The 18392-nt window shown below is 42.1% G+C and overlaps 1 protein-coding gene across 4 annotated transcripts in view; it reads right to left on the bottom strand.

Moving 5' to 3' along the window:
* The window catches only part of PEBP4 (phosphatidylethanolamine binding protein 4), a gene marked incomplete at its 5' end in the record, with an annotated part of 268449 nt that overhangs the window by 147854 nt on the left and 102203 nt on the right, over nt 1–18392 (bottom strand). The gene's annotated exons all lie outside the window — the stretch shown is intronic.

Genomic DNA, 18392 nt, shown 5'->3' with positions numbered 1-18392 from the left:
GGCCCCAGTGCCTCTTCCTCCAGCCAGACATCGTCGTTTCCCTGCTGTGGTTCTCCTTGCTGCGTTGCTGCAGTCACCATTGCTGAGGCTGCAGTGAGCTTGTGGAGCCTCTGGGGACACTCTTTCGCCATATGCCCTGGCTCCTCACAGACGTAACACTTCCTGTTCCCTCTAGGAGGCTTCGCTTTCACTGCTGCCGGTGCTAGGGCTCTGGTTGCTGACTGAGCCCTTGCACCTCCAACCTCCATAGGTTCGGCTCCTCCTCCTGGCGGAGGCGTGGATTGCGCCCGCGCTGCTTCTCTGGGAAGGAAGGAGGGGCCCCTGGCTGATTCGCGCCCTCCACGCCCTTCGTCCCTGCTCCACGGACGTTCTTCCAGCCTCACCCCCACTGCCAGTGCCCTCTGAACGACCTCCTGGGTGGTTCGGGGTCTCTCCCCCCTCGCGATCTCATCTTTAATCAAGCTGTGCAACCCCTCCCAAAAGAGGTCTCTTACAGGGGCCGAATCTCTGTCCCATTCCAGGGCACTGACCAAGGCGAAAAAGCGGGCATGGTACTGTCTGACGCTGGCCCTCCCTTGTCTTAGCCCATGCACCTCCTTCCGGGCAAGATCCACGTCAATACTTGATAAAAAACACCCATCCATCGCTTTAATAAAGGCATCTGCATTCTGGAGCGCCGGATCCTTATCCCTCCATAAATTGCGTAGCCATGCTTTAGCATCCCCATGCAAATGGGCCATGATGAATCCCACTCTCTCTTGCTCATCTCTAAAGTCTTTATGCAGCAGTTGCAGTGCGCACAGTACGTCTGCTCTAAAGTTGGGATACTGTTGCAGGTTCCCATCGAAGTGAGAGACCAGCCCGCCTGTTCGTCTCGCCAACCCAATTCCCTCCTGCCGGGGTGTCTGCTTCGTCAGCACGTCTAACCTGATCTGGAGATCCCTGCAGGCGGCAGCTGCCTCCTCCTCTCTCTTCCTGGATGCGAGAGCCTCGGCATTCAGTTGTGCCACTGCTTTTCTGAGTTCCTCTATCTGCTGCTCAGCCGTCATGTCGTCTGCTGTTCGTGAGCTCACTAGTAGGCACCTGTTTCTCTCCCCTCCTCGGGGCTGTAGATGCCCACAATTTGGAGACGGAGCTTACTGTCAGAGCTGCTTGAAGATCCTAGCTCACAGAGGATCACGCTAGCCAGCGATCATTTAGTAAAAGTCTTTATTGAATTACAGTTTCCATTCTCACGCTGCTGCGCGCAACTCTACGTCTAGTAGCTAGATCGACGAAGCTCCGTCTGAGTCTCCGCCCCGTGCGCACCAACTTAATATCCTAGCCCTGCTCCACCTTTTCCGCCTGACTGTCCTCCTCTGGGTCCCTCTACCCCCCGGGGCTTCTTCCTTCCGGGATTCTTCTGACGCTGACCCGGACCCTCCTGCCTCCTTGCGCCGGGCTTTAGGACCTGGCTCCCTTTCCGGGCTGCTTACTGCGCCGCCTTCCTCTGCATTTGAACTTGGCGCGCGCGCCCAACCTTCCACTTTCCTCTTAACCGTTTCTTCGCTCCCCGATGGAGGTGTGGCCACTCCTGACTCATGCCCTCCCTCCTGTGGTGAGCTGCCAGCGCTTGCCCCCTGGCTCCCTTCCTCTTCCCTGCTCTCTGGCGGTGACGCTGGTCCCGATTTCCAACTGCTCTCCTCTGAGTCCCCTCTGGCTCTATCTTCCTGGGGTGCCCCCCTAGACTCCCCCCTTGCCCTGGCCACTGGTGCTCCTTTCTGTGAATCCTCTGATTCACTGGAAAGACTCGGAGATCTCGGGTCGTCGTCATCACTCATCTTTTCTTCTGCCTCCTCCCCTTCGCTCTCTGTTTCCTCCCTTGCCCTTGCCTCTGCTCCTAAACCCCTGACAGTTGCGCATAGGACTCTTCCTATACATGCTGCACCTGATTATGTTTGCTAACTTGTGCAAGTAGTAGTATATTTAAGCCCTCCCATATGTAATCAACTATTTGCATTGCGCTATAATGTTGATTCATGGTTATTTGTTCTTGTAGTATGTGAACAGGTGGAAATCTGAAAATATATTTTTTCAGATCTTCAGACCCAAGAGGGGCTTATTCTGACCCCTGTGTGGGACAGCCGCATATTTCTGCCTTGCAGAGGGTTGGACTAGATGATCCTCAGGGTCCCTTCCATCTCTACAGCTTTACAATTCTAATGCAGGAAAGCCCCACTTTTGAATTTTGACTCTAGGACCTGCTGATATCACCCAAAGGGCTCCTGTATGAATTACTGTTCCAAGAATGAGCAAACGATTAACTCCCACTCCATAATCAGTTCCCCTCATCCCTGGTGTAATGTCAGGAGTTCCAGCCTCCCTGTTGCTGCTTCATGTTTTTGAGGTTCAAGTGAACTCAATTTCAAACTGGCTTAAAGCCAAGGCACCTGCGCTCACACTGTGCTTTTGACAGGAGAAACCGGTTAAGGCTGCTTGTTCAGAACAGCTCAGAGACCAGCAAACCGGCCCTGATCTTGCAACTTACAATGTAGCAATGTTCTGTCAGCTTTCTTCCTGATGTATAAATTTTGCAAAACTGCAGGGCTGAGTCCCATTGAGTGTAAGATTAACAATTAGGCCTCTTTCCGGCATCCCCAAAGAACACACGTGGGACTGAATATGTAGACTGCCCCTCATTTTTAAGATATTTAACAATAAATGTCACAGGAGATTTGTACCATCTTTCACCTCTGATATCATATGAGATTTACCGCATACGGTTTAGGGCTCTTTTGGGTATCTGATCTCCACAGGCTGCCTTCTGCATTTGCAAGAATTCTGGAACTCCCTGCCTAATGGCATCAGGCAGTTACTTTCGCAGTACAGTGGTACCTCGGGTTAAGTACTTAATTTGTTCCAGAGGTCCGTACTTAACCTGAAACTGTTCTTAAGCTGAAGCACCACTTTAGCTAAAGGGGCCTCCCGCTGCCGCTGCACCGCCGGAGCACAAATTCAGTTCTCATCCTGAAGCAAAGTTTTTAACCCGAGGTACTATTTCTGGGTTAGCGGAGTCTGTAACCTGAAGCATATGTAACCTGAAGTGTATGTAACCCGAGGTACCACTGTACTGTTTTTGGTGCCTGCTAAAAGACAAGCTTTGTTTAAACATGCCTACCCAGATATGTGGAATGATATGTGGTTTTAATTGTTTTTTTGCTTATAATTGTTTTTATTATTTTTGAATGTTTTAAATAGCTGCTTTTTACTGTTTTTATTGATACTTTTATTGTTTTATTCTTTTTTGCAAACTGCTTACAGGTTTCTTTTATCATCAGGCAGTACATAGATTTTATGAATTAGATAGAAATAATTTAATAAAAATAAAATACCACCTTGCTGTAAGGTGCACTTAACATTTGAAAAGGTTAAACAAACTTTCCATAAAACAGCAGGCCTGAAGTGGAAGAGGGACATTGGCATATTTTTCCATTATTAGCATGTCAAGAACCGCATGCACTTGAATGGGACAACACTGTCTTATGCGACCAATGCCTCTGATGTAGGAACAAGTCAGCTGGGATTTACAACAGGGTTGGAGGGGCAGGGTCTGAAATAAAGCCTGAGAGACATCAGGGCAGATCCCAACTATTCAACCTGTTCAAATTGCTCACTAGATTTCAGGACTGACAGGCACAAAATACGCTGGCCCAAATAACACGTTTGCAAAAATGCTGCGTTGCCATTTTGGTATATTTTATCTGTCCCCCCCCCCCCTTGATGAAAGAAACTAATTAAAAAGCCATCCTTTAAATAAGCAGAGGGAGAGTTTGCAACCTCTGTTTTATTGAATTGAGACAAATTATTAGCCTTTGCATGCTAAATGAAATAGAAGCATCCTGGAAAAACCCTAAATTCAGTCTCCATAAAGTAGGTACCTGCTGTGAAAATGAAGGCAGAGAGAACTGATTCACTATCATCCTCAGAGCAACCTTTGCAGTTGCCTACTGAGTGGGGTGGGTAATCTTTGTCACAGCACTGAAAAACAAATGTTAACAAGTCAATGGCTGCCTGTGTTGAAATTTCTTCCAAGGCATTAACTGGCAACAGGCACAAAGTAATAGCATTTGGACCCTGGGCAAGTTGGGAGGCACCCACATCATTTTCATTTGAGGTTGAAACGGAATTGTATATGAAATTGTTAGAAATACTGTAGGCTAACAGCTCTTATTTGAGGAAAATTATTTCATCTGTAGCAGAGCAATAAATAAATAAATAAATAAATAAATAAATTTATATGCCAAGGTAGTTCAGATTCTGAATTATATAAGGCTGAATGTTATAACATTAATTATATAAATTCAGGGAAAGTGCGGAAATGTGCCCATTTTTGCATCATTTTGATTAATTTTATCATACGAGTAATGAAAACAGTTCAAAGCTCTTTCTTCTTTATCTAGATATTGGTTGTAAATGACTTGTAGGCCTAAGAAAGGTATTTTTGTGTTAAACACACAAAGTTTCTACAGCTTTTTCCCATGAAATAAGAGGTGCATTTGCACTTGTGCTCTCAAAGGGCAGTAGGCACAGCAGTAAACTACTTTTGGGTTTTATCCAACATTAGTCACACTCAAAGTAGGCCCACTGAAATTAATAGATATGACTCACCTGGGGCCATTAATTTCAATGGATCAACTCTGAGTAGAATGTAGCTGGCAACTAATTTTTGTACTGCCTGTGAACTGTTATTACTCTCTACACTAACATGATGCTGCAGAGAGGTACAGAAGTTGCATAATTTACTTCTGAAATTGCCCCTGGAGTAAACTGTTTGAGAGGGTATGGGTGTAAATGCACCAGAAATCCTTCAGCCCAACAAAAGGTGACCTTGTTCCTTCTCACCCAGGTTCAAATCCCAAGGGTGGGCAGAGTGAGAGAGATGAAGCAGGTAAGCCCAATCCACCTTCCAGAGTTGTCTGAAGCAGTAAGTTTCAGTTTATTGGCGATCATCCAGATTCACCAAAGATAGGCAAATTATGAAGAAATTATGATGGCCTTTGTTAGCCTCATCCTCTGGCATTTGTTTTATGCTAAAATATTACTTTTCCTCTTGGCATTAAAATTAGTTTTCTTGGGAAGGGGAATTGTTAAGCAGTTGTGCTTTAGATTGTAATTACCTGCAAGCATTAATTACAATTCAGAAAAGAATACACCTTAGTGGGAGCTCAAACAGAGGCTTGGCCCTTTTACAGAAACAAACAGAGTGCCTGGGCTTTGCAGTAAATATTGTGTTAATTCTATGCTCTTGTTAAACTGGGGACAGGAATGAGCCATCGGCATCTCTAGTTACTCATCCGTTTGAATATATTGTTCATAACAGCGCAAGTGTGAGGAGCAGGAAGCCCATAATGTACCAAAAGTCTTGAACCATAGTTCATTTGGAGTAATGCAGTGCCCAGGTAGCAACATCTATAATTCAGGAAATAAACCAGACATTTATCAGAATCTGGGGATAGCAGCAAAAGATTCTCCAAAGATATATACACAAACTGATTCTAAGGGTTTGAACAAACAGTATGTTTTTATAGAAATGAGAGTACTCTTGTTCTCCTCTAGTGGCCAGCAATACCCTCATTCTTTTTCCTTTCTGTTGAAATTTGGTCAATCCATTTTTCATGTTGCTCTTGTGTTACTTTGAAAAAGCTGAATCACTCGCCCAGGAGTGAAACTAGGACTACTCAGTAGAACCATATGCTACTACTGTGCCCCTGTAATAGTGCCACAGGCACTTATCGGAGAGTTCCTGTGGCCTCAGTGGTGAGAAGTATTTGCAAGGATACAAATGGTTGGAGTGTGGTGCTGATAATGCCAAGGCTGCAGTTTCCATCCTTGTATGGGGCAGCTTCATATTCCTGCATTGCAAGCATTGAACTAGATGATCCTCAGGGTCTCTTCCAAATCTATGAAACTACTTTCTGGACACCACAGGGCTTATCTGCCACCCTTTTCACCATTTCCATTCAGCAGCTTATCTCTTGTGGTTTGGGGGGGGGGTGTCCCATTGCTTTTTCAGAAGAGATAAACGTTTTCCAAGAGTAGAACTTTTTCTGTGTGGTTCTGAATGTCGACAGCTGCTCTGGGGACTCACTTTGAAAAGTGTATTGAGGGGACCAATAAAGTTATTACCAAGCAGGTGTCAAGCTATGAATGTTGTCCTGTTCCTTAAGACAAACTGCGATGGTTAAATACTGTCATTTTTAAATCATTCATATACTGAAGCTGTGATAAGATGTGTGTGTGTTGACCCTTTAATAGGGCCTTTAAAAAATGCTTATCTGAATAATGTAACATGATTTGAGAGTTCACAAACCTTAGTCACCTCACCTTTTGCAATCTCCAAAGCATGAGATGGGTTTTTCACTGCCAGGGTGCCAAAGTTGCCATGGCTGAGATTTATGAACATCCTTGCTCACACTGCCCACTGGGTCACACAAGCAATTAACTTCTTAAAAGTGTACCAGTTCTGTCATGTAAAATAGTGTGAGCATCCTTCATTAATTGAATGAACTGACTAAAGGTCTGTCCATATTGTGTGATACAAGCAGGGTCCTCAGCCCTAGTGGGACACAGGGTATAAAAGCTGATTATAATCCCTATCTCCCACCCCTTCACCCCATTCCCAAACTTGAAAAATATGAGGTGATCATGTAGCTCTGCCTCAGTACCATGATGCATTAACACTTCCCCCAGGTGCAGGTGGGCGTCTGAAAAGCAGCACAGCCAAGGGGGGATTTAAGAAATTGCTCTGAAACATGCAGCAGGAATTGTACAGTAATGACAATAAAGCACCATAAACCAGTACTTTTATGTATTTAGGTGTGCACCTGTACACACACACACACACACGCTCAACTCACCTTTCCCTCATACATATTTATGGCCTGCCCTGCACCCCCACCTTTTGTCATTAACTTTCTGGAGGACTAAAAGGAATGCCACACCTCCTCCCCTAAATCCAACATGCATGTGTCAACTCTCAACCTCTTTGCAAGCCTAGGTATGGCACCTTGTTCTCCTCAAAGCTATATAAAAGCAGCACTTTGCCTTAATGGTGCCCATGAAATTACAAAGATTAGCTGTTCTATTCTTCTAGTGTGCTGACCAATCACATTTTCACGTTGGTTCCCCCACCTCCTTCATCAGTAATAAGTTACTGCTGTCATATTGTTCTGGCATCTTAGGCTGTAGGGCGGCATTGTATCTCTCAGCCATTCACTGATCCTAATGCTGTTGACTAAATACTGTATTTAAAGGCAATATAAACAGTTTGATTTTTAAAATACACTTGATCTATAATTTATATACATACTTTCTCAACTTTTATTTTAAAACAATTAGCCAAAGAGCTCTTTTTTCCCTGTGATATTTACAGCTAGGCTGACAGTAACAGCAATTAAACCCCATCTGTTTGCAGGGCATGAATAATAACAGTTGACACTCAACTTCCAATACAATTCATGGAAAACGTGTTAAACACAGAAACTTGTTGCAGCAAGTATGTGCCCTCAGGGCTGGTCTATGCCACCCTCACACATGGAGCTCCGAGGCAGCAGCACCAAAGCTGAGATTTGTTTCCTTACTCTGGAGAATTCTCCCCACCACCACATTTATCTAGATGTCATTAAATAGCACCATTTCCAGTGAGAAAATAGTTTTCTCTGATACCAACAAGGAAAATTAAAACTAGAAAACAAATATCTTGCCTTGAGGACCATATAGTTGTAGAAGACATCAAGAGGGGGGCAACTGCCTGACTTCTGCCTTTTCCCATTTCTGCACTCCGTATACCTTGTTTGCCCAAACCACTTGTGTTTCCCAGTGAAATTAGGACTACATGATTGATTACAAATAGCAGACTCTGTCAGGGACTCCGTCTTCCCATTGGCTTCATGAATCTGGTTAAATTTTCTCAAGGGCTTCTGGAAGAAGGGGAGAAAAGAGGACTGGTGAAGAAGGGAAAGTAGGGGGTCTCTACTTTCTGGGTTTAAGAAGATATAGAGAAGTATCTCTTCAGTTTCTTAACAAACATAGGGCTTTTAAAGTTAACACGCATCAAGACCTTCCTTATTCTGTTCAAACCTGTCTGAATATGGAGTTCATCATTGGAAGTTCTGCTCTGCTGACCTCTTTTATTAGATTTCATTAGATTATTAGATGTATAATGGGTGAATAAAAGAAACAGTATTTTCTGTTGTGGTGCCTAGACTACAAAATTCCCTTATGAAGCAGAGTTGCTTGGCTCCATCTCACTCGCCTTTCAGAATGTAGTTATGGCATGTGTTATTCTGTATGCTTTTAGGATGCCCTTTAATTGATTGATACTTTAATGGTATTGTTACTGAGAGTTCTTGCAAATTCTTAACAATTTTAAAATAAATATTCTGTTTTAATTCTATAGTTTATAGTATATTAATTTTGCTAGCCACTTGGCTATTTTTAAATGGAAAAGCAAGACTGGAATATTTGGAAAGAAAAAATCAGTCTGACATGATATTTCCTTGTTTCCTGCTCTGGTTGAACACTGTAGTTGTCTCAGTAGAGTGCGGATGAAGTAGGTCACATTCACACCATACTTTTAAAGCACATCCTTCCTCCCAATAAGTGTCTTCAGAGCAACATGATGCCCTGTGCTGTTGCACTGCTCTGGAACCTCTTCAGAAGCAGGAAAGATTAGAACAAGTAAACGACCCTCGGAGACTTTGTGCATTTAAGGTACAGTGACCACAGAGGGAGGGGTGGAGTAGCCAGAGTGTAGTGGGGCAGAAAGCATCTGATCTGGGAGGCTCTCAAATGTTTCTGCCTCTCTACCACCATGTTCCATGGTACCTATTCCGGGTTAAGTGTGCATCAGATTACTACATAAAGCATTCTGCATTAATATACTTTTAGGGTGTGATGAAGCAAGCGCTGAGCAATGGAAGATTTTTAATACTCCTTGTATGAGACACCCGATAACTGAAATAACCCTGACCTTATTTCTGACTATGTGCTTTGGCCTCGCAATGGCAGAGCTCTGGCAGGTAGAATGTGCAAATGACACCCCAGAATACCAACACACAAGGAGATTGCATGCTATAGGGAGAGGGAACCAGCTAACTGGTGATTCACACTGATAATCTCTAATGCTGTGGTCAGCAAAAGCCTCCATCGCATTGATTGCCAGTGCAGGAATCAACGAACAAGGGCAGCACAAATCACACGTGGAAATGTCCACTAACCAGGTAGTCTGGAAAGAAGATTAATGTAAGAACCTCATGCAGCACTTCAGGAGATAACCCAGTACGCATGCAAGCACCCCCCTTCCTTCTCTCTCACTCCCCACCCCAAAAGAGCAGAAGGTCTAGCTGAATTCCCCCTCCAGCAAACTTATAACTCAGTTCCTATAATTTCTGAAATACTCTACTACTCTTAATGTTAATAAAGCTCTTGTTTGCTTAAGTTAGCACTTGTTTCTATGGTGACACTTGCCACCCAGAACCTATTCATCAGCCAGTGAGAGGAAATTCACTGACAAAGTCAAGCAACAATAAGAAAGAAACTGCTTGCAAAATCCTCAAGGGATGAGTGCCCCTTTAATGGAGAGGCCTGGTTCTTTCACAGAAGGGTGCTGTAATTTGTCCCTCCCTCTGCACAACTTCTCACATGTCCAAGACAGAAACATATACACAAAGAGGATTAAGAGATCATTGCTGATGAAAACAGCCATACTCTTCATGTCACAGAAGCAGCTTGCTAGCCTAACATCCTACTGGGGCATGCATTTCACACTGCTACCGTACTGCACAGAAGGAACAGCTGTCTTTGTACCATGTTCCTCGCTGAACAGATTGTTTCCTTTACCGTCCCTGCTGCTTCACCTTCAGGCATCAAAGCCTCCTTAATGAGAACACCTGGAGCGCTAAGAGAGAGGGCGGATTGCCTGTGCCCCAGGATGGGCACAGTTGGGACCCCATTCCCACACTATATGTGTCAAAGAAATATCCTGCAGTGAAAATAGTGCTTCAACTCGGCAATGGCAGAAGTAAACATAGATTCGTGTGGACTACCAGCCAGCTCTTGGGTGTACAGCCTTCCATGTGGGTGAGAAGCATACCTAGCCATTTCTGTAGAAGAATATGGGGACCAAATCTCCAGAACACTCTCTTTTGTCACTGAGCAAAAGTAAGACGGGAGAGAAGAAATGTGACCCTGTGGTTAGAAATGAGGAGTGAAATTGACTGGGTTCTGTTCCCAACTGCCCAAATTTATGCTTGATGGAAGTCCCGGCTCTTGCGCAGGCCAGATAGCAGGGCAGATCGGTAAGTCTGAGTAGTCAGTTTTCCCAGACATCAAATTCTGTTGTTAGAGCAAATAGTTTATTGCATTCTGCTGATAATCACAGTTAGAGTGTTCTTTTCCCCTCCCCCTTTCACTATATCACAAGAAGGAATTATCTAGGAATTCTCCTCTGACAGAGTTGTTTTTTATAATCATTTTTAACTACAAAGTACTATTCTAATAAATATTAAAATGAGAACAGCAAAGGTTTGCAGATTTACTGTCATTCTCACCCTTATTCCCCGTGATTGGGTAGGAAGCAAAACAGAATTTGAGGACACAATTTGTCCTCTCTTTACACTTTTATTCTACCTACTGATTTTTAAAACAACAGTGCATTATTTACTGGATCTCTATGTATACCAGTTCAGTCTCTGCCTAGTTACCTGATACTCTTCAGTATATGCAGGATAATGTGATAAATTTATTTCTAATTCACTGCATTATCTTTTGAATATTTTAATGACTCATTGAATGGAATAAAAAAAGCTATTTCAAATGAACAATTATGCTGCATTAGAGTAAAGGCTGATTATATTTAAACACTGCTTGCATGGATAACGGGACATATCGACCTCCCGCCTTTAAGAGCTAATTTGGCTCTTATCTCTAAATAATTTTACACTGCAAATTACCATGAACACCTAAAGGGCTTTAAAAACAGTCATCAAAAGATATTATTCCACTTTGTAGCAACATTTTTAAAATATATACATTATTTTGGAGTTAAAGCACCCTCTTTCTGACAATTCAAGAAACAGTGTCGTCAGTGATGATAAGCAATGAATGGTGAATTGTGTAACAGAAGGTGTTCAACAGATTAGGCTGCTAAAATTTACAACATGATGGGTGAAAATTCTGGCTGAAACCCTACAGCAAGGCTGAATTCACCATGAAGAGGCTTGGTGAAGTGCCAGAGAAGGGCAGGGCACAAAATGTCATGAACAAGTGGATGCTACTGAGCCAAGTCTTATCTTTCTCATTAGGGTTTCACCTCACCTCTATTTTCTATATGTCGGGTTGGGAACCTGTGGTCCTTCAGATGTTGTTGGACTCCAGTCATCTCTGACCACTGGCCAAACTCACTGGGGCTGATGAGAGTTGGAGTCCAACAACACATGGAGGGTCACATGTTTCCCTATCCAGAAAATACCTAAGGCAATGGCAGGATGGCAGAATTTAAGAGTGATCTCCTTCTTCAGACATACACAGGTCTCCTGTTTACATGATGTCAGTTATCATAATCTGCTCCCTGTAGCAACTGCTTTTCTCTGTGTGGAAGAACCTATGGCAATGGGAACTTCCCAATTCTGAGGGCATAACTGCATACTCAATTATTTGCAGCAATGTTGGAGAATTTGTTTTTACAGGCTGTTTGTGATAGATTTCCATTGGAATCGCAGTGTCTGGAGAGGGGGGATTTAACCCTTTCATCCCCAGCTGCAAGCCTGATGAAAATCCATCTCCCCACTGCAATTAGCAATAGAATAACATCGGTAAAGTAGAATTGCTAATTGCAGCAAGGGGTTTTTTCATCAGGATTGCAGCTGGAAAGGGTTAAACATACATACTGAGGTCCTGAGGAAATCACTTCCCCGCTTGCCTATGACTATGTCTTTAAAATCAAGGGACATAGCGGCATGCCATAGTATTAATATAAAGTGCAGTTAGGCCCTCACACTGCTATGGCTATGGAAAAAAAGAATCAACAAAATATTGCCAGATACATGGATGCATTAGACTGGGAAAGAAAGAGCAGATTTGGAGACATACACAAAAAGCCCCTCTGGTTTAGTAGAAAAACAGTTACATTGATTCCACTCAGACATAGCTCAGTGATTAGATTTTTTAAAAATCTGGCTCCCAGAAGATCCCAGATGGAAAGGCACAATTCAACACCATAAATTTATTGCATCTCGTACCAGTGTATATGGATGTAGGAGAATTCAATCAGAAAAGGAAGCAGGAATGGAAATTGCATGCTCAAATGTTTGGGGTGTGGAACTTAAATCACACATGCAAATATGAGCAGTATCATTTTTAAATGTATTACTACTGTATTATCATTCTAATTTATTACCTGCCCTTCAGCCAAAGGTCCCAGGGTGGGTTACAATTTTAAAAATTAAGTCTGCAAACATTATGTATATAATTATGTTGTTTTCTGCATTGTTTTTGAAGTTTCCATTCAATTGAAATGCACAAAAATCATTATATAATCAAATGCATAATTCGGCCACAGCAGATAGTGAGGTGAACAAGGTAGGGTTTAGCAGAAGCCAAGCTGTAGTAGGAAAGCAACAGTGATGATTCCAACAAACACGGAATCATCGGTTTCCTTACATCCCCACAAGTGTCAATCTCCCCCATCTCTCTGTTCATGATTTCCTAAAAATGTTATTACGATACAAATCTACGTCTTTCCTCCTCTCAGGTATAAGTGTTGTAGCTATGAAGAAAACAGAACTTCCACTGCACTGCTATCTGAAACTGCACCATGTCATTTGAGCAAACATCCTTTCCAGAGAATTGTGTTGGATTTCAGACTTTCTTTCTTGCCTTAAAAGTTACTTTTAATTACAATAATTAGTAACACTAGAAAGATCTGCACACAGAAGGAAGAAAGCTAGCTCCAGCTTTTTGTGATTAATAAATTAATAAATATTAAAATTAATGAGAGACTTTCAGGACCTCATTGTTCAGGAATGTGTAAGGATTCCTGTGAAAGAATTTGTATGGGAGTAAAATTGTACACAAGCTGCTACAATTATTCTGAATGCTTTATTTCTTCAGCCAATTATGAAAATCATGGAAAGTATTAATATCCAATTTTAATTTGCTCAATATTCCCATTAACAATAAAAAGTCTAATTAAGGTATCTGTACAAAAAGCCCTTGGCAGTAATTTCAGAGAAGAATAGAGAACAACTAGATATTTCTTTTTAAATACAGGTTGCAAATTAATTGATGTCTTAATTAGGCTTTAGTACCAAGACTATTAGATCAAATCAGAGCTGAAAACATCTAAACTTTTCAACAAATTACAAAATACAAGAAGGCATGAAGAAGCTGGTTTCCTAGATGGCTTTATCTGAAGCGGGTAACTCATGGAAGGGAAAGTCAGAGACAATGCAACATATTAGTGGAAATAAATAGTAATAGCTTTCCTTCTGCCCCCCCCCCAATCTATGATTCCCTGACATTTAAGAAACATTCCTGAATTAAAGTTCATACTACTCTAGTCTAGCACAGAACTATGATTACTAACATTTAAAAGCACGAAGGACTCCTCTCTACACGATCTCTTAATTCATTCAACATTCATCCCGATTTGCTTGCACAAAGTTTATGCGTTGCATTATACATTATTTAAATTTTTCTAGTTTTAATAGCTTTTATCTGTTGTAAAATATCATGTTAAGTTGCTATGAGACTTTTTTTGGTACAAACTGACTAACAAATGTAAATAATAATAATACACAGTAATAATAATACACAGTAATTAGACAATAGCCAGTCTTTATTGAGCTTTTCTTCTGAGTTGTTTATGGGGCAGTAATATAACAATTACTGGGATGCGGGTGGCGCTGTGGGTAAAAGCCTCAGCGCCTAGGGCTTGCCGATCGAAAGGTCGGCGGTTCGAATCCCCGCAGCGGGGTGCGCTCCCGTTGTTCGGTCCCAGCGCCTGCCAACCTAGCAGTTCGAAAGCACCCTCGGGTGCAAGTAGATAAATAGGGACCGCTTACTAGCGGGAAGGTAAACGGCGTTTCCGTGTGCGGCTCTGGCTCGCCAGAGCAGCGATGTCACGCTGGCCACGTGACCCGGAAGTGTCTCCGGACAGCGCTGGCCCCCGGCCTCTGAGTGAGATGGGCGCACAACCCCAGAGTCTGTCAAGACTGGCCCGTACGGGCAGGGGTACCTTTACCTTTACCTAATATAACAATGAGCATCAACCCTGCATTCATTTGCTTGTGGAGTATTACATAACTTCCCATTAGTCATTTGTTCATCCTAGACTTTTCCATTTATTTCCCCCATCTCTTTCCAAAGTCCGTTTTTAAAGTGGAGTTGTTAAACTAGTGTGCTTAAAACCACTTTAACTACACAAACCTAAGGTTCCAATATGTACTTGAACCTCTCCTGATAAATGCTGGCAGTCTAGTGGCACATTAACTGAAATCCCTTGGCCACATCTTCTCAAAGTGAAAAGAACAGATATACTCCGATATCTCACAGAAGCAAACAGGGACACACTTGTAACTCACTTTTCTCATAGAGAGCATCTCTAATGAAGCTCCACTCCCACATTACAGAGAAGAATCTGCGCCAAATGCTATATTCATTTACTCTGCAATTATGTGCTTAACCTTCAAACCCCCCAAAGGTAAAGTTGTTTGGGGCACAGATATTCTGGAAAAAACATAATTCTCCTAAAATCAATGTGAACTTCACCAGTATATGAAATGGCAGGTAGTATACAACTCAGCAACTTGCTGTTTTGTTTTTTTAATTTTACTGAGGACTGTAAGTATTTACAAGTATCAAGTAGAAATATAAACAAATAAAACTCCAGACAAAAGAAAAGGCCAAACAAACTAAATTTGCCTCTGCACAAATGGAAGCTAAAAAATTCTTAAATCAAGTGGGACTTGCAACCAAATGAAGACAAACAACTGGGAGACGAAGGCAGTGGAGAGAAAGACACAAAACTGGAAGGAGGAGACTGGCAGCAAATGGGGGCGAAAGATGGGGGGGGGGGAGAAAAACAAGATGAAGAAGACGCCTGCAAAAAAGACTCAGCAGCAAGAACAGAAAAGACAACACACAGATGGCTTCTTCTCTGCTAAGGTCCCACTGAAACTACCAACTTCTAAGTTTGACCAAGAGCTTTATAAGCAAAACAGGCAATAGGTGCAGTGGCGTAGCGTGGGGGGTGCAGGGGGGGCGGGCCGCACCGGGTGCAACATCTGGGGGTTAGGGTTAGGGGGCGCAAATCCACGGGTTAGGGGGCACAAATCCACGGGTTAGGGGGTGCAAATTACTTGCCTTGCCCCGGGTGCTGACAACCCACGCTACGCCACTGAATAGGTGGCCTATTATTCTCTTCTTTTGCTTTCAATACAACCATGTAAAGCGTTTTCTGCTTCTGTGGGAAAGGAGGAGGGGGTTAGTGTTTATGTCCTCTAATTTCACCTTAGCTCATGAGCATTTGGCTCATGAAGGAAGAGACAGGTTATTTCCACTCTCAGCCATAGGTATAGAGATTATTCTGTTGGGAAGGTTGGGAGGATGGGGGGAGGGGGAGCTTGAATGTTGAAATTAATCCCTATAGGAATTCAGAGCATTTTTATTTTTTGTTGATGGAATATGATAACAACACTAAAATTAATATGATGCATAATAGATCTGCTGCCTTGAATATGTTGCATGATTTAAAATTAACCTATAATGCTACACTTAACTGCAATAAATCCATTTGCCCCTTCTTGGCTGTGTGGCTTTGCAGGCGGGCACCAGACCTCCATTGTGAACTGGCATATGGCAGGCTGGATCACCCTCCTGCACCAATTTGGCCAATGGCGGCAGGAATTGGAGGGCATTCCCCTGGGCATGGGACCAATTGCCTAATGATGATGATGATGATGATGATGCCACGGTATATTGAAGGCCTGCCCAGCCTTTCAGCCTCTCCTTTTGCTGTGCCAGTTCTCCCACCCTAACTCCCGCAGTTGAGGGTTGTTTTGGATGGTACGGCCTTGCTATGGACAATGCTGGTCACCATATTTCAGGACTGGTTAGGAATTTTTCCCATCTGGCAAACTGGCATCAGCCATTTGGTTTTTCACCTACCTCATAGAAATCATCACAACTTTGTAAGGTGGATAGGCATTGGGTAAGCTTAGATCTTGGTTGGTGGGGAGGTTGTAGCCTCCACCTGCCCCTCCCTGGGTGAGGGTATCCTGTTAAAAGGATTCAGGATGAGTGACTCCTGTCCAATGCCCTGAAGTGGGCTAGGGCCATACCCCTCCATACCACTACGGGGACCATTTGGGGGATGCCCCAATTTGATGTAGGTCATAGAGTGTCCTTTACCCTTTACCCTTAGTAACACTGGAAGCAGACGGGCTGGAATGATATATGCTGCTGCTTACCCCAATACCTATGGCCAAACCTTCACATCTGTAACCAATAAAGTTGTAGCCTTATTTAATCCCAAAACATTATTCTGTGTCATAGCTGTCAACTTTTCCCTTTTCTTGGAAGGAATCCTATTTGGAATAAGGGAATTTCCCTTTAAAAAAGGGAAGCATTGACAGCTATGTTCTGTGTGTTGTCTAGTTATTTGAGCTTTAAAGCGAGATAACCCAGAGCTTGCTTTTTTCTTTCTTTTCCTTTTACAAGAGATGCATATCAAACAATGGAAAAACAATACTGATACGAAATCCTTCCTTCTAAGTGAAAGTAGAAATTGGGACACCTCACAAGGTACTTCCAAAAGTAGGAGGTCAGCAATCTGGATTTCTCTCAAACTTGATTTTCAATTAAAAGATATACTGAGTGACCCTAAAGATTTATCATCCTAAAAGGTCTGTTAGATAACTGCTAGCTGACATTATGCTCTATTTATGGATCTAATACTCAACAAGAACAACTTCTGGATGAAACCTTGCCATTACTGCACTCATTTAAACAAGGTGATGATAGGTGGTGACTTAAATCTTGTCCTTAATTATTATTTTGATAAATGCAGAACGTTTCACCTATCACAAAACTCATGCAAACTGCCTCCTTTTAGAACATCCCTCTAAACATACAGTCGTACCTTGGAAGTTGAACGGAATCCATTATGGAAGTCAATTCGACTTCTAAAACATCTGAAAACCAAAGCTCCTGCAGCCACGGAAGCCCCATCAGATGTTCGGCTTCCAAAAACAGTTCGCAAACCAGAACAGTCACTTCTGGGATTACAATGTTCAGGAGCGAAAACGTTCGAGAACTAAGCTGTTTGAAAACCAAGGTACAACTGAATTACATAAACACAATTACTTTGATGACTGGTGCATAGCCAATCCAGAACTAAGGAAGTATACATGTATGTCACAAGGTCAAAAATTATGCCAGATTGGATCATTTATTAATCACAGAAGGCCTTATCTCTCAGGTTCACAATGTGGACAATGGTCTTCTTAATATCTTGGACCATGCCACTGTTATCACATGAATACAATGGGGAGTACACAAACCTAAACCTTTCTATTGGAAATTAGACCCTTGATATTAATTTATTTATTTTTTTACTAAAGAGAAACTCCTTAAAGAGATTTATGGATTTTTTTCAGATTAATGATATGGGAGAACAGACAACTACTGTGGTTTGGGACAAGTTTAAAGGTGTGATGCGTCACATACTTATAAGTGAAAAGAAAGGAAAATTTTAAAAGAGAAATAGAAGGTAAATGCCAATCTAATTCAGGAAATACAAGATCTTAAAACTGAACATAAATGCACACGAAGAGTGTACAGAAGACTTAAGAAAAAGAGCAGAACTAAGATCTCTAGAAGTCCTGCAAATACTTAATTCACTTCAGAAGATAAAGCGATATTATAATGAATATTCTGCCTAGCAAACAAGTATGCATAAATCAAACAAAATGAGTTATATATTGTGTTAAATGCAAAAAGGTAAAAAAATAGAAAGATAAAAAAAATTCTGGAGGATAAAAAAGGGTATACAAAACTTTATTAATCTGAACCACTGGACACAACATTCCTAGAAAACTAGGGAAAAAACTTGGAATCATTAGATCTTTTACTCTAGCAGTAATCCAAAATGGGATTAAAAATATGTTCCGCAAAGCACCTGGTCCTGACAGATTAATTAGCCTTTTTAATTATTATTATTTTTAATCAAAACAAATCTCACCTGAAATAGTTTTTCTGCATGAATAGAGGGCAAGTTCCTGAAACTTGACATACCTGAGTTAACACAGTTAGACCAAAACCACAGAAAGACCGCAAACAGGTTGAATCACATA

This window comes from Podarcis vaucheri, assembly GCF_965113315.1.
Source record: "Podarcis vaucheri genome assembly, chromosome: 15".
Lineage (NCBI taxonomy): Eukaryota > Metazoa > Chordata > Lepidosauria > Squamata > Lacertidae > Podarcis > Podarcis vaucheri.
The sequence above is the reverse complement of the archived record's forward strand: the minus strand, read 5'-3'. Positions and strand labels throughout refer to the sequence as shown.